The 24278-nt window shown below is 35.9% G+C and overlaps 2 protein-coding genes across 7 annotated transcripts in view; both read right to left on the bottom strand.

The window, feature by feature from the left end:
* maml2 (mastermind like transcriptional coactivator 2) overlaps positions 1 to 24278 on the bottom strand; it is a 104376-nt gene that overhangs the window by 45121 nt on the left and 34977 nt on the right. The window lies entirely within an intron of this gene.
* The window catches only part of rcbtb2 (regulator of chromosome condensation (RCC1) and BTB (POZ) domain containing protein 2), an 824162-nt gene continuing 823807 nt past the window's right edge, over positions 23924 to 24278 (bottom strand). The window contains exon 10 of the mRNA XM_087283562.1: positions 23924 to 23951. The gene's annotated coding sequence lies outside the window, so the exon portion shown is untranslated. The remainder of the gene's footprint in view (positions 23952 to 24278) is intronic.

Here is a 24278-nt window from a genome sequence, read left to right as displayed (position 1 = left end):
TACACATCACTGATACAACGGCGTGATATATGTAAGTGTGCATACTAAATAAGAGCGATGCCTGCAGCGGCGCTTCGAAAAAGAGCAGAACGTTCTCTCTCTCAGAGATTGAGGCAGTTCCCTGGAGAGAAGAAATGGAGGAAAAGAATAGAAAGATCAGCAGCACATGAGGAGAGAGAAGAGAAACACCAGCTTCATCACGGAAGCCTCGGAGGAAAAGTAGGAGAGACAGAAAAAGAAGGCCTTCGTATGCTTCTTTGAAGAAGCCAATCGTTCATTGTGTTTACTATGGGCTGCGTGTTATTAAACAGTAACTCACAGCATCTCATTTGCGCTGTCGGTTTGTGGACGACTTGAAAACACACTTCCTCTGCGACAAGAGAATCAGAGCTATTTGTTTGTCTTCAGCACCTTTTTTTTTATTCTGGAGCAGTTTGTTTCATAGTGTGAAACACAAGAAAAAACAGATTGTTAAATCATGTTTGGAGGTCTCACCGGGGCTTCTCAGTTTCGGTCAGTTCTAGGAATCATTTACTGCAATGATTTCAGGAAGAGCTTAACATTTGTGCTGTTTTTGTTAACTTTTCCTCAAATGCTTGCAGCTACTTTGTCTAGGAGAGGAACTTTAGCATATTTTTTATGTATTAAGTCAGGGATAAAGTAGGTACAGAAGGTTGTTAGCACAAAATAATACCAGGCAAGCTTATTGGCAGCCCGATGGCAAACGGATCTCTGTTGTTTTACACTTAAGGTCTAAAACAACCATTCTGGATATACTTTTTCCCTACATTACATAACTACTTGAAACAAAACAATGTTCTGAGACAAAATAGTTAATAATTATTTAATTAAATGCAAAGCTGACAGAAACAAATACAGCAGATGGAGAATACAACAACCTACACATTACTCAGCCACAAGATGATGCTAAACAGTCGAAAACACAAATCTGACAGAAACTAAACTGGCTGAATGGATCATATACATTAACAAGATGGCACCAAACAGTCAAAAACACAAAGCTGACAGAAACTAAACTGGCTGAATGGATCATATACATTAACAAGATGGCACCAAACAGTCAAAAACACAAAGCTGACAGAAACTAAACTGGCTGATTGGAGCATATACTAACATACATATTATTCATTAACAAGATGACGCTAAACAGTCGAAAACACAAATATGACAGAAACTAAACTGGCTGAATGGAGCATATACTAACATACATATTATTCATTAACAAGATGACGTCAAACATCCAAAAACACAGAACTGACAGAAACTAAACTGGCTGAATGGAGCATATACTAACATACATATTATTCATTAACAAGATGACGTCAAACATCCAAAAACACAGAACTGACAGAAACTAAACTGGCTGAATGGAGCATATACTAACATACATATTATTCATTAACAAGATGACGTCAAACATCCAAAAACACAGAACTGACAGAAACTAAACTGGCTGAATGGAGCATATACTAACATACGTATTATTCATCAACAAGATGACGCCAAACAGTCAGAAACACAAATCTGACAGAAACTAAACTGGCTGAATGGATCATATACATTAACAAGATGGCACCAAACAGTCAAAAACACAAAGCTGACAGAAACTAAACTGGCTGAATAAAGCATATACTAACATACATATTATTCATTCACAAGATTGAATCACCAAACATTCAATAGCCATTGTGTGACAAACAGATATGAATGCGAACCTCCCTACATATTTTTTTCTAATTTCTGGAATATTTCAAACATATGTGTCACAATATGGGAAAAAAGGATCTTAACTTCCATTTCATGCATACATTAAAACATAAAATATAATTTTCACCACTAGAAGGCGTGGACTCACTACAAACAAAGGCATAGCTGTGACTTGGTGTGAAATCACTTATTAGCATGGTAGTATGAGGCAGAGTAAGACAGAAAGCCGTGGAAGCTAAATGAGTGTCCAATACTTTTCCTCAACATGATATCTGCAGGAGTCCTGTAGGATATAATGAAGACCACAACTACCATGATTTCACACTCAGTCACTCGGTTATCAGACTACGCCTTTGTTTGTTGTGAACACACACCCTCTAGTGGTGAAAATGACACTATATGTCTTAATTATTAACATGCTAACAAACTGAGCAGCTGAGCTTTTATTAGGCCACAGTCTGCCACTTCCTGTTATTCCACTCATGATCATGTGAAGAAGCACTGTTAGACTAATATAAATACATTTTAGGCTTCTGTTATAATGTGCAGACTAAAAAACACAACATTTTAAAGCATCTATGGTGTTTACTGTTTTCTCCATAATCGAACCTGAACTCAAGTGTGTGAGACATCATTAGCATGAACACACAGCACACGCTCTGTCGCACTAGCTAATTGAAATGGCTTATTTAACTGGATTAGAACATTTTACCAAACAACATTTGGTATAATGTAAATCCATATGTCTAAGCTGGTTTATAGATATTTTAACAATACAAATCTTACATATCATGCCTTTAAAGTTTACAGAAGTTCAAATCACATCATTACGCTGACCTGCAATGACTAAAATTCGACTGGGAAATTGTGCAATTTAGCGATTTTAATGATTTTATTGATTTCATGAATGAGGGGTGATGCAGGTGCTCTGAGAGCCAACAAGTAAAGGACAACATTAACATCTCAAGACCTCACAGCAAAACAATGTGACGGCACCAGCCTTCCAATCCACGAACACACACATACACTGTAGAGTCACTAAAGAGTCCATCAAACTCGCCTTGACAGGCCGTCACATTCAATGACCATGTCTGTACTTCTTTTTCAATCTTTTTTTTTAGCATGCCCCGCATATGACACTGTTGTCACCCTCAATCTTTACGTCCCCTTCAACACTAAGGACAGTCAATGAAAAATCCCCCTTAGCACTGAACCACATGCATCCACCAGTGAAACTTGATGTACTGTAAGATGCACAAAACAACAAGTACATAATCTATAATGTACAGAACCAAAAAAATAAACACTATATATATATATATATATATATATATATATATATATATATATATATATATGTATATGTATATATGTGTATGTATGTATGTATGTGTATGTATATGTATATGTGTATATGTGTATGTATGTATGTATGTGTATGTATATATATATATATATATATATATATATATATATATATATATATATATATATATATATATATATATATATATATATGTATACACACAAACACACACACACACACACACACACACACACACACACACACATATATATATTTCGAGTTCACACTTGCATTCGTTTAAGTATAAAGCATATTTGGCATGCTGTCCGGGGGGAGGGCTCTGAGCTCAAGGAGACACCCCAACTCGAGTTATTCCCCTTATCAGAAACAAAGAGGAGTTGGGATTCGAGCGAAGTATCTAGCCCGGCCCTAGAACGCTCCCCCTGGGAATTCAATGCAAGAGGTGAGGTGACGGGGTGGTGGAGGGATGCTAAGTCGTGAGATGCTGCAGGTAAGACAGCTTTGGTATATATAGGGGTTTGTTCAAGAACTGATTTGATAATGGGATGATTGTCAACGACGTATTCGATACTAAATCTTTTGCGCATGCTCCTCCCGAAATTTGTTTACAAAACATCACACACACACACACATATATATATATATATATATATATATATATATATATATATATATATATATATATATATATATATATATATATATATATATATATATATTTTTTTTTTTATATATATATATAGGGTGGGCCATTTACACCTTAATAAAATGGGAATGGTTGGGGATATTAATGTCCTGTTTGTGGCACATTAGTATATGTGAGGGTGCAGTTGAACGGCCCCCAAGGTCTCCCGATATGACCCCTTAAAATTTTATCTTTGGGGTCATCTGAAGGCAATTGTCTATGGTGTGAAGATACAAGATGTGCAGTATCTATAATAGCCGAGAGGAGAGGAAATGTCGTGCCAGCAGGTCAAACAGGCCACGTAAGAGAGAGAGAGAGAGAGAGAGAGAGAGAGAGAGAGAGAGAGAGAGAGAGAGAAAGAGAGAAATTTAGAGAGAGAGTTTACTTTCATTTTCTCTATCGCAATGGAACATCTTCTGCCGTATGTAAGTAAAAGACTGTTCAGCAAACACAGACACAGTAAATTGTGGAGAGTTTCTGTGTTTTTTTGTAGTTAGAGTGTTTTAATTATTCACGCTCACCTCCCTCGCCATAGTAAGCTATCGCGACATAGCACATATGAAGTAAATGATGTCACTACATAATATTCGGTTATAATCTATTACTAAACCGATACCGAATTGTCCACGTCTGCATTGCAGTGCACCGAAGAAGGAATTTATTTTTACACTCCTAATATACATACATATACATACATATATATATACACAACTGATCTCAATAATGCAAACTTTGGTTTTATTTTTTTCAAAACAAGGGACAACGTATGGTAATCAACCACAAACCTGATTTCATCGATTAGTACATGTTCCTGGATTAGCATCTATGTTAACATTATTACAATCAGCCAATCAGAATTAAGAGATGTGTTAATAGTTTATGTTATGTTAATTTTACTTTCATGATAAGAAAAGATGCGCATAAGCTATGATGGAAACGCTTTTACTGAACAAATTCCCGTATTTTTAAAAAAAAGTCATGTGATTTAGTTATAAGAGACCATGTGATGATAAAAATGTGTGTGAATGGACCAACCAGCAGGCTGAGCACACTGTAAAACATCTGAAATGTTGTTTTGGTCGTTCTAAAATGCCCTAAACAATTCAGTATTAGTTGTTATATTATTAATTACCTCCAGAATAGTGAAGAGCGTTTGCGCTCTGCGTTTCACTCCTTCAAGTGCCAAATTCCGTTTTTACTGTTAATATTTGGTGCCAATTAATTAGGAAGTGAGGATTTTGTTTTCTTTGAGATGCTGCTTTATTTGCACGTCTTATTGCGGTAATCCAGTTTTGCTCATAAATTTAATTTGCATCTTTGGATGGAAACATAGCTATTGACTTTTACAGTTAGCTTAGCAAAGCCTACAGCGAAAAGAAGTTTGGGGACTACAAAAAAATAGATCTGGGTTAATGAGATCACAAACGCTTCAGGTTACGCTCATTCAGCCCGCACAGCGAAGGGGCGTGGCCAGAGGCACTGCAATGTTATGGCAGGGACAGCTAAAATGCCATCCAATCGCTGCTATTTCCACAGAGCTTGTTCTGTTTCTGTATTTGGGCATCCAAAAGACACGACACAAAGAGAAAAGTGCTGACGGTTTACTTTTAATTATGTTACATAGTGTTTGACCAAGGACCGAGAGAATCTCTCCCAGTTCAGTGCTGGATTCAAAGAGGGAGCAGCTCCAACCATAACAGATGAACCTGTGGATTGTGAGCCACAAACTGTAGGTATTTTTTTATTTGTTAAAATTGATCTATTACATGCGTAGTTTTTAGCATTAACTGTATGTTGTAGCAAGGACGTAAACAAGGATGTAAACGATGAGAAATGCTAACAACTTACCTACAAATTCATATTTTTCCGTCAAACCGCTGTAAACACCCATAATGTTCAGCAGCTACACAGACTGACTGTATTTAAACAGCAGAGGCACAGCACGTGCTTGTAGGGGCGTGACTCTTCCTGGTGACGTAGATTCGATCCGCGAATCACGGTAAAGTCTAGATCGGATATGCGGCCGGCCGGAAGTGCGCTACGCACATTAATAAAGCAGCATTTTTTTATAAAACTGTATAACAATAATTTATATTTTTACAGTACTGTGAGGGTTGGGTTTAGGGTTGGGGTGGGGGTAGGCGTTCAAAATTTAATTTAATTGGGTTATTTAATAGATAACATAACTAATACTCAGTACAACAACTGTTTTTACATTACTGTGGCGGTTGGGTTTAGGGTTGGGGTGGGGGTAGGCGTTCAAAATTAAATTTTATTGGGTTATTTAATAGATAACATAACTTATACTCAGTACAACAACTGTTTTTACATTACTGTGACGGTTGGGTTTAGGGTTGGGGTGGGGGTAGACGTTAATAAAATAAAACAAATGAGAAATTTAATAAATAATAGAAATAATTCTCGTTAACTTCCGGCCGCAAACGTATCCGCTCTAGCAGCAACCGAGAATCACAGTACATTATGTTAGCTGACAAATCAGAGCCTCTTTAGGGCAGGTTTTCGCGGGAACTAGGAAATATGACTTGTTTTCATGTTAGCTGAGTAGCTGTATATAATTAAAGTAAGTAATAAAGATAATTTACAAATGAACCATGAACACACATTGCTTCGTATCTTATAAACACATCTAAGCCTTAAAAATACAGCCTGGACCACCCCTTTAAAATCCACAAATTCAAGCAAAAATGGTTAATGTTGGGAAAAATGCACCCTTGGCTTGTACATAATCACTACTACACGCTTCGAAATTGAGGCTCATTATACAGAGCTAGGATTATTTCAGCCAATTTACCCAAGTCACCGCAGTGAAAAAAGCAATAAACGCTTGAATCTCCTAATGACAGATTTGCGTCTTTGGTAAAAGAGACAAACGCATGTGTAATATAGGCAATGTGCTGCTCCGCTGGCTTGCAAACTCTGCAAGGGGAGGAGGGCTGGGTTTAAGCCGTGCAGAACAAAAGCCCTATGGTATCTCTTTACAATGGCTGCAACAAAAGAGCACTGTTCTCCAGGTTCGGTGGCCATTTCCTGCTCTAGTGCGCTAGTTGGGTGTTTAATTTCATTGTTTCTATCACACACAGCGGCCACCGTTTTCAGAGACCCAACCTAGCCCTTCTCTCTGGCTCGGGATTAGACAGAAAAAAAAGCCTGCAACCAGATTTCTGATGCTCTTCCTTCCACTCGGCCTGAGAAGCTTTCATTTAGTGGCAGCTCTGACACTGATGCTCTTTTGCCTGAATGCGCCTCAGCAGGCTTGAGAACAGAGTTTAATCTCTTTGTCAACCTCGCTTCACTCTTCTTAAAGGGATATTCCCCCAAAAACATTTACTCACTATACGCACTATACTAATACAGTCAGGTCCATAAACATTGGGACATTGACACAATTCTAACATTTTTGGCTGTATATACGAACACAATGGATTTGAACTGCAATCTGAACTGCAGACTGTCAGCTTTAATTTGAGAGTATTTACATTCAAGTCAGCTGAACGGTGTAGGAATTATTACAGTTTGCATATGTGCCTCCCACTTGTTAAGGCTCCAAAAGTAAAGGGACAATTGACTGTTCCATGGCCAGGTCTGTGTTATTCCCTCATTATCCCAAATACATTGAGCAGATACAAGGTCCAGAGTTCATTTCGAGTATGTTATTTGCATTTGGAATCTGTCAACTCTCAAGATGAGATAGAAAGAGCTGTCAATCAGTCAAGCAAGCCATCAAAAACAGGCTGAAAAAACAAAACAAACCCATCAGAGATAGCAAAAAACATTAGGCAACTCTTTGGAACATTATTAAAAAGAAGGAACGCACCACTAAGCGGAAGACCATGGAAACAACTATTGCGGATGACCAAAATATTCTTTCCCTGGTGAAGAACACCCTCCACAACAGTTGGCCAAAACCAAGAACACTCTCCAGGAGGTAGGTGTATGTGTGCTTTGTGTTTAATAGGCCTACTCATTTTTATGTTTATATTATCCTCTCGTTCCCCTTATTTCTTTCATACGATTGTTATTTAATAATTCCCTTATTGTTTAAAAATGAACTTAAGTTTATAAAGACTGTATTCTGTTTTCATTTGTACTGTAAATCTTTTGCTTTTATAAATAAAAAAAATTATGATGGCGCCATGTGATCGGTCATCATGACTGCCGCAACACTGAGCTTGGAATTGTCCGGCTTGACAGCTTCGTTTTTTACTCCGCCCTCACCTGTGCTCAGCTAATCTCGTTGCTGTAGCCGTGCTTCATGTCGAACGCACCTATCAATGGACACGTGGCCCTTTTATTGAGATTTATACAGGGTGAATAAGTTATCTTACAGTTGGTGTATGGTTTGTTAGGATAGGTGTTAGGTTAGGTTAGGCTTGAATTGTGTAAGATGTGAAATACAATGTTGGAGAGAGGCTGTTTGTCCTGGTTTGAGCTGCATTTCTACCATTGTTGTTAGCATTATAGGCTGAATTGATGAAAGTGTGAATGTTGAAAAGTATACACAGGTTTTAATCCATTATGTCATTCTTTCTGGAAAAGACTTTAGTGGTAATAGTTTTTATTTTCAACGTGATAATGATCCGCTAATTGCAGTCAAATCCTATTTGGAGAAAGAAAAAAGCTGGTGAGACACAGACAGTTCTGAAATTACCTCCACATTGTCCAGATCTGAATATTATAGAGGCTGTATGAGATGCTGTGGATTTTAACAAGTGCAGGGCTTTCAGTGTTTAAGCTGCTACAAACTCCCAAATATGATTAGAATTATGTGAAGGAACAACTTAATTAAAAAAAAAACTTAATTAGTTAATTTGTTCATGTGTTCATTCGTCCACTCATTTATTCATTCATTCATTCATTCATTCATTCATTCATTCATTCATTCATTTTACAGTGAATTCATTTGTTCATTCATTTGCTCATTCATTCTTATGTTCAATCGTTCATTCATTTGCTCATTCATTCTTTTGTTCACGCGTTCATTAATTTGTTCACTCATTCATTCATTTGTTTATTTATTCATTAATTTGTTCATTCATTTTTTGTTCACTCATTCATTCATTTGTTCATTCATCTACTCCTTCATTCATTCTTTAATTTTACAGTGAATTAATTTGCTCATTCATTCTTTAGTTCACTCATTCATTCATTCATTTGTTCGTTCATTAATAAGTTATTTCAGTCATTCCGTCATTCATTTGTTCGTTCACATGTTTATTAATTGATTGAATCATTCATTCATTTATTCATACATTGATTTTGCATTGAATTCATTAATTCATTTGTTTATTTACTTGTTCATTTTACAGTAAATTAATTTATTTATGTGTTCATTCATCCACTCATTCATTCATGTATTCATTAATTTTACAGTCAATTAATTTGTTAATTCATTTGCTCATTCATTCTTATGTTCATGCATTCATTCATTTGTTCATTCATTTTCTCATTCATTCTTTTGTTCACTCGTTCATTTATTTGTTCACTCATTCATTTATTTGTTCATTCATTCTTTTGTTCACTCATTCATTCATTTGTTCATTTATCTACTCATTCATTCATTCATTTATTCATTCATTCATTCATTCATTCATTTATTCATTCATTTTAAAGTAAATTCGTTTGCTTAATCATTCTTTTGTTCACTCGTTCATTCATTTGTTCACTCAGTCATGTATTTGTTCATTCATTCTTTTGTTCACTCATTCATTCGTTTGTTCATTTATCTACTCATTCATTCATTCATTCATTCATTCATTTTAAAGTAAATTCATTTTCTCATTCATTCTTTTGTTCACTCGTTTATTAATTTGTTCACTCATTTATTCATTTGTTCATTCATCTACTCATTCATTCATTCATTCATTTTACAGTGAATTCATTTGCTCATTCATTCTTTTGTTCACTCGTTCATTCATTTGTTCGTTCATTCATTTGTTAATTCAGTCATTTGTTCATTCACTTGTTTATTGATTGATTGATTGATTCATTCATTCATTTATCCACGCATTCATTCATTCATCCATTCATTCATTCATTTTGCATTGAATTTATTCATTCACTTGATCATTCTTTCATTCATTCGTTCATTTTACAGTGAATTAATTTATTCATGTGTTCATTCGTCCACTCATTCATTAATTTATTCATTCATTTTACAGTGAATTAATTTGTTCATTTCTTTGCACCTGGACAGAAAAAGAAAGATTCGAATTAGATCAAAACAGTTGGTGCCAAGGGAAGCTACATTAAACATAGCTTGAAGAGGAAATGTGCTGTTGTTGTTTTTGTATATGTTTCCTAAATTTTAGATTTGTTTTTAATAAAGAGACTGATTGATTATATATTGTGCAAAAGTCTTAGGCCAACAAAGTTGGTATAGTGCTTAAGAAATTTGCACAGTACTGTGTGTATATACTCCCCTCAATTTGACCAGTATCAGCGATGCTCGCCTTAGCAAACCCTCCGAGTCTCAGAGATGGAGGACAGGAGGAGAAAGAATCTGCTAGATGAGACTGTCTGAGTGTGCAGGATGGGAAATGAAAATCATATTTTAAGCTGCGACTGATAGGAAGTGTAACAGATTACTACACTAAAGCTCATGCCATGCCAGCAGAGGTCAGTCTGTTAAGCTGCAGGAACAGCTGCGTTTGGTCTTTCAATAGTGAGAACTTCACGATAAAGCAAATCTACTGCTGACCAGACCCAGAGCTGCTGCACACAACACTAAATTACCAGCACAGGAGAAGTGCGGCTATTAATCCCAAATCACCTGCTGTAACACACAGCGGCACCAGTATGTGATTCTTAAACATTTATCATTTATTGACCTTATTCTAAAATGCGGAAGTGCGCCTGTTTTCGCGATTGTCTTAGAACTTCCGATTCAGTCGCCTATGGGAGAAATGACTAGGAATAATAAACGGCAGAAAACTGTCAACTTACTTGCTCTACAAACAAATGTTTGCATGACTATACAGACCAAGTAGAAGAATATAATAAGAAAATATCAAATTGCAACATCAAGCAGCGTATCGAGCAGTTTTTAACGTCAAAAAACGAATGGAAGTGAATGAGACCGGAAGTCTCGAGCCAAAAGATTCAAATGGCAGCGCCCGCTCGTCGGCGGAGAATAAGGTGAATAGGTGCAGCACAATATCAAGTTAACAGACATTGTTTGTATTGTTGTGCTAGGCACAAGTGCAGGGCTTTCAGTGTTTAAGCTGCTACAAACTCCCAGATCTGAATAGAATTGTGTGAGGGAACACTGAAAAACTCATTGTTCCTGCATTAAAATACTAATTTAAAAATGAGCTGAATCAACACATATCTTGAGTTTTTTGGGAGAACTTAATTGTTTAACAGATTTGTGTTGGGACAACTGCATTTTTTATAGTATTCATATAAACTAGAATTATATAAAAATAAAAATTTCTCTCATTTATAGTTGTACTCATTTATGCTGAGCACTGTATCCATGTTTTCATTCATTCATTCATTCATTCATTCATTCATTCATTTTACTGTTAATTTATTTGTTCATTCATTTATTTGTTTATTTGTTTGTTTCTTCGTTCATTCATTTATTCATTCATTCATTCATTCATTTATTTTACAGTGAATTAATTAATCCAATTGTTCATTCATCCTTTATTCATTTTGCACTGAAATAATTTGCTCATTCATTCTTTTGTTCACTCGTTCATTTGTTTGTTTATGCATTTGTTTGTTAATTATAGTCATTCGGTCATTTATTTGTTCATTCGCTTGATAATTGTTTTTGATTAATTAATTTATTTATTCAATAATTTTACAGTGAATTAATTAATCCAATTGTTCATTCATTCACTAATTCATTCATTCATTCATTTTACAGTGATTTAATTTGCTCAATTATTCTTTTGTTCACTCGTTCATTCATTTGTTATTTCAGTCTTTTGGTCATTCATTTGTTCATGCACTTTTTTAAATTCATTCATTCATTTATTCATTCATTCGTTTTGCATTGAATTAATTTCAATGAATTGTTCAATCATTCCTTCATTTTACAGTGAATTAATTTTTTCATGTGTTCCTTCGTCCACTTATTCATTCATACATTCATTTGCTCATTTATAATTTTGTTCACTTGTTCATTCATTTGTTCATTCATTCATTCTTTTTAAAGTAATTTTAAAGTAAATTGATGATTAATTCATTGATTTATTTATTCCTTCATGCATTAATTTTACAGTGAATTAATTAATTTTTTCATTTAGTAGTTTATTCATTCATTCATTTTACAGTGACTTAATTTGTTCATTCATTCATCTATTTATTCATTAATCTATTCACTGTGTATAACAGTGAAGTCATTTGTTTCTTTTACACTGAATAAATTAATGAATTCTCTCATTCATTCATTTTACTGTAAATTAATTAATTTGTCTTTTCGTTCATTGATTTTACAGTGAACTAATTTGTTAAGTCATTTGTTTATTCATTTTAAAGTGAATACATTCATTCATTTAACAGTTACTGTACATAATTCATTCATTCATTCATTTGTTCCTTCATTCATTCGTTTTGTGAATTAATGAATTTATTCGTTCATTTGGTCATTCATTTTACAGTTAATCCATTCAATTGTTCATTTGTCCATTCATTTATTTTACAGTTAATTAATTAGTTTGTTTATTTGTACATCCATTTTACAGTGAATTCATTAATTAATTTGTTTGTTCATTTGGTCATTCATTCAGTCATTCATTAATTTTACAGTGACTTAATTTTTTCATTCATTCATTTTACAGTGAAACCATGTGGTTCTTCTTTCATTTTTTTACAGTGAATTAATTTGTTCATTCATTCATTCATTCATTTTACAGTAAATTAATTATTTCATTTGATCATTCATTTGTGTTAGTGAATAAATTAATTTGTTCGTTCATTCACCTATTTTATAGTGAATTAAATAATTCATTCGTTCATGCATTCATTCATTTTACAGTGAATTCATTCAATCATTAATTAACTAATTTTACAATTAATGAATTCATTATATGAAATTATTAACTTCTATGACTCTTAAAAAAAAGACACACAAAGTTGCTTTGTTGATATAAAAGAGCCATTGGGGCAAAAGCAGCCAAGTGGCCAGTCCAGCTTCCTCTTCTGTCCATAAATGGTCATTTTCCCCTTCCATGCACCTTCTCAGTGAAATGTCAAAGCCCACACTCGGCCCCCTCCGCTCTCTTGCCACAGGAAACGGCCCATAAGCAGGGAACAAGTTGCCTTCCTGTTTTTCGAAGACGACTCCTGTGGCATGTAGAGCTTTTTCCTGCCCGCTCTCCACATCTGGCTCTCCCTCAACACTGCAGCTGCTTCATATGGCTCAGATAAAGCCCTGCTATTGACCACTAAATGATTTCAGGCATATAGCTCGACCCAGCAGGATTTGTGTGCATGTGGGGAAAATCCTGATTGAGGTTTTCTTCTATTGTGCTGATCCAGGACCAGCTTTACCCCTATGTGAATGCAGTATGAAACCACTAGAAAACACACACACACACACACACACACACACACACACACACACACACACACATACTGCATAGCTGATTGCAAATGAACCACAAAGGCTGTGCAGAATAAAACGATGCACTTCAGTAAAACTCATTTACGCGCTGCAAAGCTCTATTGTAAACATGCATTGTATGCATTTAACAGAGCAAGGAAATTTTCACAGTATGTCTGATAATATTTTTTCTTCTGGAGAAAGTCTTATTTGTTTTATTTTGACTAGAATAAAAGCAGTTATTCATTTTTTAAACACCATTTTAAGGACAAAATTATTAGCCCCTTTAAGCTATATATTTTTGGTAGTCTACAGAACAAACCATCATTATACAACGACTTGCCTAATTACCCTAACCTGCCTAGTTAATCTAATTAACCTAGTTAAGTCTTTAAATGTCACTTTAAGCTGTATAGAAGTGTCTTGAAAAACATCTAGTCAAATAGTATGTACTTTCATCATGACAAAGATAAAATAAATCAGTTATTAGAAATAAGAAACTATTATATTCAGAAATGTGTTGTAAAAATTTTCTCTCTGTTAAACAGAAATTGGGGGAAAAATAAACAGGGTGTCTAATAATTCGGGGGGGCTAATAATTCTGACTTTACCTGTATATATATTTGTTAATTTCATTTAAGGTCACTGGTTCCAGCTTCAGCTGGGTCAGTTGGCATTTCTGTGTGGAGTTTCTGTCTCCCATGGGGAGAACATGCAAACTCCACACAGAAATGCCAACTGGCCCAGCCGAGGTTCGATCATGCCGCCCAGATAGCAAGATTAAATTGATCTTTTTTGTGTGCATTTCTGAATTTATATTTGCAATTAATGTTATTGATAATGATTTTTTAATTAATTTGATTTTAATATATTTTATTTTAATGAGATGCTCCACAGCAGTGGGTTTCTGCCAAGATATAATTTTATTTTATTTAACTTTGTTTTAAATTTATTTAATTTTTTTTTTTACTTGCTTAATTTAATTTAAATTTAAATTCAGAGACATGCTCCACAGTAATCAGTTTCTGTCAAGATATAATTAATTTTCTTATTTTTAAATGTTTATTTTTATTTATTTATACATTTAATTTAATTTTGTTTCTGTTAAGATTTAATTTAATTTAATTTAATTTAATTTAATTTAATTTAATTTAATTTAATTTAATTTAATTTAATTTAAATTTAAATTAAATAAAAATTAATAAAATAAAATAAAATAACATTTTAACAGAAACAGAATAAATTAAATGTATAAATTAAAATAAAATAAAATAAAATAAAATTTTTTTTAATTTAATTTAATTTAATTTAAAATTTAATTTATTTAATTTAATTTAATTTAATTTAATTTAATTTAATTTAATTTAATTTAATTTAATTTAATTTAATTTAATTTAATTTCAGAGACATGCTCCACAGTAATGAGTTTTAAACACTTCTTGCTGCAGGAATTCTTCAATGACAAGAAAAGAATCATCACCAAATAGCATATAAATTCATTCATTCATTTTCCTTTCCACTTAGTCCCTTTATTAATCTGGGATCGCCACAGCGGAATGAACCGCCAACTTATCCAGCATATATTTTACACAGCGGATGCCCTTCCAGCCGCAACCCATCACTGGGAAACCTCCATACACACTCATTCGCACACACACATACCATACAGACAATTTAGCTTACATAATTCACCTGTACCGCATGTCTTTGGACTTGTGAAACTGGAGCACCCGGAGGAAACCCACGCAAACACGAGGAGAACATGCAAACTGCACACAGAAATGCCAACTGACCTGGCCGATGCTTGAACCAGTGACCTTCTTGCTGTGAGGCAACAGCACTACCTACTGCGCCACCGCGTTGCCCCATTTTAATTCATATAAGCTATAATACAGACGTGGGACAGTATTTGACCTTTGGATTTGTCGTATTATTCAAGTTCTCACATTACATCCCTGAATGCTTCCTTCAGATCAGCATGCGGTTAATCTCCCGTGGGAACGCGGGATAAAGGGGTTAATTCTGGGCTCAGACGCCATTGTTTATGTCTGTGGATCGAACAAGATCACTTGTTCAACAAAACTCCTTTTTTACAACCAACAAGAGTACGATGTTCGACATTCTGCTCTTAACAGATGAAGCCTGGAAATGGAGAAACAGTACAAGCTATTTTTGGACCTCGCTCCTCTCCTGAGTCCCCGCCATGCGGATCTCAGCCATAAAACCCTCTCCCGAGCTTTCCCTAGTTTAAAAGTGCTCACTGTCATAATGATGAAGTTTACCGTGGACTCAGCTGCCAACTATTTAAAACAGCAGTTGACCGTCCTTACTATTGCTTTCAATGCAGCACATATGGGTTAAGTCTGAGTCAAACAACCCCAACAATGAAGCGCATTATGGGGATGATTTCACAATGCGCAGTAGGAACTGAACTCTGCTCAACTCCCACACACTTCTGACATTCCGACTCGGGCCAATATTTGGCAGCCGAACGCACAAAAACCCGCAGCCAAGAACATGGGAAAATAGAGGCACGCATACAAAACAACTTCTAACCTCACCATCTATCAACAAGCGGCCATTTACTGAGCTGCCCCTCCGAGTGATGGTGCGCTCGGAGTGATTCAGCGGTTGTGACCCGCCATTGTTGTGGCTAGCAAATTGTTGGGTTTTCTTGCGCTGTCACGCTGCCAAAACCCGCTCTCTTTTGACAGCAAGTGTGAGAATTTAGCAGAGGACGGATTGGATGACACAGAAAAAACAAAAACACAGGGCTTTACGAGTTGTGAAGGCCATGTGTTTACTGTTGAAGAAAAACAGAGCTTTGTTTGGAAGCGAAACAGATTGGGAAGCATTCACGCAAGGCTAACGGTAGGTTTACAAGACAATTGTGTATTAAAAATACTGTAAGGGTGCTTTCACATCTGTATTTCGGTTCATTTGGTACATACCAAGTGCAATAAATGATACATTGTAGCATTTTCCGCCGTCTTTGGGTCGTTTTCACACCACACTGCTGGCTTTGGTCCGAACCAGTTGAAAAGAAACAAAATGCAGTCATGTGACAAAACCCACATCACTCATTGGCCAGATTTTATTGAACATAGTTTCTAAACTGCTTATCGATTGGTCAGAATTAACATGCGGGAAAATGCCAATGAACTCCCGCAAGTAAACAAACCGGCAGACACAAAATGTCGCATTTGACTATGGAGGGACGACTGCGCTGGCTGATTGTATCCCTGCTTTAGACAAACTATACATTTCGAGAATGAAGCGTGGCTGCGGATGAAAAACAATGTTTTAATGAATCGCACGTCACTTCAGGAGGAGGCGTGAATTAATTTAGCTAAACTGCAACATGGGCTGTTTCTCAATATGCGTTCTTCAGCGGTCTTGCGTCCTCGTGTTCTCGTGCAACGTCATCATCAGCTGCCAAAGTTCAGTTCCAATACTCAAGACCACAAGTACGGAGGACGCGTGAAACTTCCCGCATGTGTTCTTGATTTCGAGGACGCAACGATGCAGACTTGAGCAGCGAACTCGCTCAGGAAGTCCCAGAAGTCATTGCGACTGGAGGTGGGAAGCGCTGCATTTTATTTAGATTTATTATTAAAGTTCATAGATTTAACTTATTTACCTCAGGAGTTTCCCTAAATAAAACGGTGAAAGTAAACATTACCATGAACATCTTAATAAAGGAATAAACACATTAAGGGTTGTTTGTTTGCTGAAATTTGTATTAAACTCTGTTTTATTCATATTGTGCAACATAGATTTATAATGTTTTTATGTAAAGTATATATTTTTAAAAGGGGAAAAGAATAACTCGTTGTATGAAGGCTGTAATGTTTAAATAATTTACCATTTAAAACACGTGAAGGTCATGTGACCATCAGGAAGAACGCAGCATCTCAATTCTGAAAGGACCCGTTCTCTGCCCTCGCAGTCTCCTGAGTTCGTTCTTCCGAGAACACCTGGCAAGACCGGTCTCCACAAGAACACAAGTCCATTCTCTGTGTTCTTGGAATTGAGAAACAGCCATGGTCATCTTCTGGAAATATTACCAACGATCCATCAGGTAATGCTTTCCCCTCTCTCTCTGTTGGTAAAGCGCTGTCAACAAACATTTTTCCTCCATATCCCATAATGCACAGCGCATCTGCCTACAGCAGCTGGATTAGTCCAAATGGTGCAGTACTTTTTGTGGTTGGGTCTGTTTTAGTTCGGATCATATTCTCACCACAAATGAACCGCTCCAGGGTTCGTTTGAACGCGTACCGAGACCAACTCTTCAAACCGGTCTCGGTGTGCTTTTTGGTGCGCTTTTGGTGCGCACTCGAGTACGATTGCCACATTCACACCTGACCAGACGAACCACACCAAGAGGGAAAGTGAACTCTAGTGCGATTCAAACAAACTAAATAAGGCAGGTGTGAAAGCACCTTTTTAAGACTCTTTTTAAAGGGTCGCAAAACACCAAAACACATTGTTTAAGATGTTGACAGTCATATATGTGTCCCACACTGCTAAAAACACTATTAGAACACATATATTTCACAAAAAAAAACTGAAAATAGGTTGTTTTGCGTTATTTTGAGCAAATTCGTTCTTACGGTTTGAAACTAATTTTTGAAGCTGTGGCACAGGGATTAGATTTTTGCGTGTATTCCAGCATGTAGACTTAATGTCTGTACTAACGATTACAACTTGACGCGTTTGAGTGTGCAGCAGTAATTCACGAGAAATACTTGGTTTAAACCAATCAGCACGCTCTATTGTGTATGAGGTGCAGCTTCATTAATATGAATGATAGCTTCGAAGACTGTTTTTACCTGTTACACTGTTCATAGGGCAGAGAGACGCAACGTTGAGTTGCCAAAACAAGTGGAAGACGAAGAACTGTTTGGAGACATGAGTTGTCAGCGTTTATAAATGCTGCAATGAAGGTTTTGTTCTCATTTCCCTGCTATGGGAGCACAGCTGGACTCACGTGTGGACTACAGTGCACGCGACAGAAATACGTTTGTATGGAATATTTTTACCTGAGAGTTTTTCGCATCTGGAAATGGTGAAAGCTGGACATAGCTGGTTTTGGCTGGACTCCCAGCTTGGCTAGGCTGGACAAGCTGGTTTTAGCTGGTCATCTCCCAGCCTGACCAGCTAAGACCAGGCTGGAAATGGCTGGAAACCAGCCTGGAAGTGGCCAAAACCCCTCTAAAACCAGGCTGGTCAACCAGCTAAAACCAGCCAAGGCTGGTTTAAGCTGGATTTTTCAGCAGGGATATAATTAATGTTCTCAACTCACAATACAACAATACATTGAGTACAATTGTTTCCATTATTTCCATATTTGCAATGCCTGTATTTTGGATTTTTTTTGTAGTCCACTTAGAATCCAACATGGAACTCATTTTTGTTTGTTATTGGCATTGATTGATTTCAAATTAAAATGGCACTAACGTGTCTTTGTTTTTGTTTCTGTAATAAATATGGCTTTTCGTGATTAATCATGATTAATCACAAAGGAATGTCATCAATTATGTTAATTTTTTTAATCAATTGACAGTCCAACAAAATACACATTTGAATGCTGTACTTAAAAACCATGTCATGTGTGTTAATTTCTTAACACTTCTTAAGCTCAATCTCAAATGATCTTTTATTACAAGAAAATAGGACCTTTTTTAATGCTTGTATAGATTTGAAGTACAAGTGTGCATTTAGTACAACTAAGTGCCCTTCTTTATCACAGAGAAAGTTTCCAAGTAAGTTGTGTTAGCATGCGTACGGAGTGTTACTGCTGCACAGCTGCATCTGTACTGTGCCAAGCCAGGCTCTGATAGCCACACGAGGAGTTCAAGGTTGCAGCAACTCTCTGTATCAGTGCGTGTTTGTACATGCGAGGCTGGTTGCGTGTGAGCTGCCTGAGCTACTTTATAAAACTGTTTTACACTGTACAACTGAGAGTGAGAGAGGGAGAAATTGAGAGAGTATTAGCATTAGTATTAGCATTAGTATTAGCATTAGAGTATTAGCCTGTCATAAACACAGAGAGTCAGCCAGTGGACAAAACTACACAGTAAAACAATTCATTCATGTTGTGATGTACACAGATCAACACAAGGCTATTAGGTTACCGTAATTTTAAGTGGATTGAACAATTAATATGTCCCCAAATTCCTCAATAATTGTGTTGTTTAAGCTCATTTTAAATAAGTAGTTTAAACAAGCAGCAAAAAATCTTTTTTTGAGTGTGGTCAGAAACATTAATATAAACCCCTCTGAATGAATGTACAGTTGTGTTTTGTATTTTGATTATTATTATTTTTAGTAGTAGTAGTAGTCGTATATATATATATATATATATATATATATATATATATATATATATATATATATATATATATATATATATATATATATATATATGTGTGTGTGTATGTATATATATATATATATATATATGTATGTATGTATATATATATATATAAATATAAAACAATTGATTATATTTTATACCCATATCAAACACACCTGAAGCAATTAATTAGGATCTGAACACCACGTGATAATTACAGGCAGGTGTGTTTGATATGGGTAGCAACTGAAATCTGCAGGAAGGTGGCTCTCCAGGAACAGGATTGGCCACCCCTGTTTTACAGTATCAAATACTTTTAAATGCATTTATTTATAAGTCCTGGGAAATTAAAATAATTTTTTAATGTTAATATCAGTATGTTAGATATATATATATATATATATATATATATATATATATATATATATATATATATATATATATATATATATATATATATATATGCTACTTTGCTCCAAAACAGTGATAAAATTTGCATTCAAAAGATATAAACATCCTTTTTGAAGAAACGCACCCCTGATCCTCAAACCAACCATTTTTAACACTGTAAGTTGATGCTACAAGGTATTATAGACACAACAAAACATAAGTGTTTTGTTTTGACCTTGAATGGGTGTCAAGCTATAGTAGTAGACCTCCAAAACAAAATCTGGACCCTTTATTATACAGCCCAAAATCATAATAAGTTGTGACAGGAGCTATTTTGGGCTAGTAATCAGCACTGGGAAAAATTAAGTTAAAACCATATTCCGCACACATCACAAAGTCCTGGCTGAGGATGCAGTACTTGACTGGCCTGCCTGCAGTCCTGACCTGTCTCCAATAGAGAATGTCTGGCGTATTTCAAAGCACAAAATGCGACAACGAAGACCCTGTACTGTTACCCACCTTAAGACTTGTTTGGAGTAAGAATGGCACAAAATAACACCTGATTTCATCACTTGGTGTCTTCAGTCCCTAAATGTCTTTAAAGTGTTGTGAAAAGGGACGGCAACATCACAAAGTGGTAAATGCCTTACTGTTCCAACTTTTCTTTAAATGTGTTGCAAGAACCAAAATTGTAATGTGTTATTACAAAAAAAAAAAAAAAAAAAAAACTATAAATCATGAGGAACACATTAAATAATGTTTGTTGTATTGTTTGCTATGGAAGCTTTTTCCTAACAAAATTAAAATGAAAATTCAAATGCTTAAAAAATCAAATAATAAATCAAATTCTCAAACTACACTGTACAGTAGCTCAACTATTGCTATTTTATTGTGACTTAACTCAAGGAACCGTCTTTCTGGATTTAATTACTTACATGTAAGATGTCTAAATCCACCCAGTTTTTCCACAATGTGACGTAGCATCATCATCTTGCCGTATGCTTTTTCGTGGCCTCCTGTGAGAGATGTACCCATCTGATGAACACTTCAGAATGTGGACAGAAGCAGTATTAGATTTCTCGCTTTCTCTTTCACGAGTTTATACGGATACGACTTGGAATAGTGCACGCAAATCTGAACCCCTTGAAAAAGTCGTAGCGCTACCGGTAGTTGTCAACAACAAACTCTTCCGCCTTAAAGCTCCGCCTAGTTGGTTGATTGACACCTCATTTGCATTTGATTTATCATTAACGATGTCAGTTTGAGCATTTGATTCACCATTTGCGGAGTCGTTTAAGGATTTGATTCACCATTTGCGGAGTTGTTTGAGCATTTGATTCACCATTTGCGGAGTTGTTTGAGCATTTGATTCACCATTTGCAGAGTTGTTTGAGCATTTGATTCACCATTTGCAGAGTTGTTTGAGCATTTGATTCACCATTTGCAGAGTTGTTTGAGCATTTGATTCACCATTTGCAGAGTTGTTTGAGCATTTGATTCACCATTTGCAGAGTTGTTTGAGCATTTGATTCACCATTTGCGGAGTTGTTTGAGCATTTGATTCACCATTTGCGGATTTGTTTGAGCATTTGATTCACCATTTGCAGAGTTGTTTGAGCATTTGATTCACCATTTGCGATGTCGGTTTAAGGATTTGATTTATAGTTTGAGCATTTGATTCACCATTTGCAAAGTCCGTTTGAGCATTTGATTTATCATTTGAGGAGTCGGTTTGAGGATTTGACTTATCATTTGCAATCTCGGTTTGAGCATTTGATTTATAGTTTGAGCATTTGATTTATCATTTGATCTTTTAAGCATTTGAATTTTCATTTGAATTTTGTTAGGAAAAAACTTCCATAGTTTGCAGCATAGTTTGGAAAACACTACTTTGTTTTTTATTTGCGTTTTCCATACTGTCGCAAATTTTTCTGATTTGGGGTTGTAGCATAATGGGGCCCTTTTAAAAATAATAACCCAGTCTCCTTGAATTATAAATCAGTAGACTTCATGACAAGTGTGTTAAAGCAAGCATGCACACTGAGGAGAAAGTATTCATATGCTGAAGCCTCATATGACACATTTATCTTTGGATTAGTGGCCTGAAGGCAGCATGCGTGTCTTTCGCAACAAAGGCCCAACCACTTAAAGTACTTCCTATTTAATCAAACTGGTTAGAATATCCCACGAGGCCACAACCTTGACAGAAGCGCAGGGGAATTGTCACGAACAGTCTATTAGAGGCATGTCAGGCAAAGTTCACTATGGTTTCCTTATGGCTGTTATGGAGCCTGGGGTGAAAATTCCTGTCCATCTTAAAATCAGTCATTCTTATGCGGTACATTTTCATGCCACCATAACTTCATATGTGGTGTTTTCATGCCACTATAACTTCTGAAACTTTTCCAATCTTCAAGAATACCTTTTATTTAAATCAAAGAAATTTCCAGAAAATATGTCTTTTTAAATGTACTTTTTTAATTACAGTAAATTATGCTGAACTGATGTGATTTATATTTTTAAGTAAAGTTGGAACGACATGTAAATTTACTCTTCTTCCTTTTACATGCACATAGTAGTGCTTGTTATAAACAATGTATCTGTAGACTTCATTATTTTGTAAAATTTCATTTGCCTTCATAATCTTTAATCAAAAATCATCACCTTTCCTCAAAAAAACATGACTTCTGGTCACATGGAATGCCTTTTTGGTGAACAGGTGAGAAGCAATTAGGATCAAAGCATGCCCCAATAACCCCATTCCTAAACTCAACCCTCATTGGGGTTCAAGACGCCAGATTGGGGTTCAATCAAGATGCCAGATTGAAAATGTAAATACAATTTTAAAAAGATGTGCCCCTAAACCCCAGCCCTAACCATAGACTGTAAAATATATGGACGTAGTATCCGTGATGTCACCCATAGGTTTCTAAAGAGCGCAAAAGAAGCCACAAGTAGGCGCGGCCAACCGTCGCCATTTTGTTCGCGCGTCATCACACCGACGGCGGGATACCAAACAAGGGCAAAGAGGCGGAGAATGAGCGGAGATTCAGACACCTGCTGGCATTAAGCTTGGACCTGTTTTAGACACACTTTACTTTGGGAGAAACGCTTAATACTTTATCACCTGTGACTTGTTTGTATTCTGACCACTTGTGCTTGGTTGTACACTATATCAATAAAGTGTTTAGACTTTTAAAAACACTGCTGTAATACATTGAGCCACTAAACATTGTTCTTATGACGTTTTTTAACAGGAGGAAAACGCAAATTACTTCTAAACACTTTAGATATAGTCTGTGTTAGTTAATGTAAGACTATTGATGAAATCCAGCATAACACTGTATGACAACACTTCAGATGACTGTTCTAGAGCCTACAGCTAATCAATCTGTCAGATTCTGGAGTGCATTACAGCTCTAAATATAAATATAAACGATAAATGATCTTAAATAAAACAAATACATGTATAGAGATGGTATATAAGTATATAACTTTACTCACATGGGAAACGGAGGCCACGTGAATGGTTTGTGAGCACAATTAAGTGCCCTCAGCATGGCATGCCATCTAATAATTGTAGGAAACAAGTCCAAAAGGCAGTTGACTGTGTAAAGCCACATTAAACAACACAGAAATATGATAAATATGCCGAGTTCAGTGGCTAATCTGCAGGATTCAGCTGAGGTGACGTGACGGCGACCAACGAGACCTAGCTGTCAATCAAGTGGCCACGCCCTTAATTATGCAAACTTAATATAACTGAATATAAAGGAAACGGATGAGTTATAAAAAAATTCACCCCCCTCACAGTTGTCATGAAGGGTAATATTAGCTGTATTAACCAAATCTTTTTTTGTACCAGGCTGTAAACACCTTTTTTCTGCTGTAAAGTTGGCCATTCTAACAGTGGGCTCAATTAAAATTTGCTCTATTTTGGAGCCAGGAGCAGCCAGGACTAGCGGAATTTCGAATGAATTGCAGTTTTAGTTACTTCCGTATTGGCTTCCTGAGGGAGAGCGGGAGGTTGCCGCTTGGACCTAACCCAACCCTCATTTGGGAATTGCAAGACATCTAGTCAAAAATGTAAATCCAACTATTTTAAAAATAAGGTTTGCTCCAATAAGCCAACCCCTAACCCTTAACGTCACTAGGGAATAGTATGTCACCAGATCAAAATGTCACAATTGTGGATTTAAAAAGCAGTCATGCC

This window comes from Danio rerio, chromosome 15 (genome assembly GCF_052040795.2).
Source record: "Danio rerio strain M-AB ecotype USA chromosome 15, GRCz13ab, whole genome shotgun sequence".
In the NCBI taxonomy this organism is placed as follows: domain Eukaryota; kingdom Metazoa; phylum Chordata; class Actinopteri; order Cypriniformes; family Danionidae; genus Danio; species Danio rerio.
This window is presented reverse-complemented; position numbering and strand designations above follow the sequence as displayed.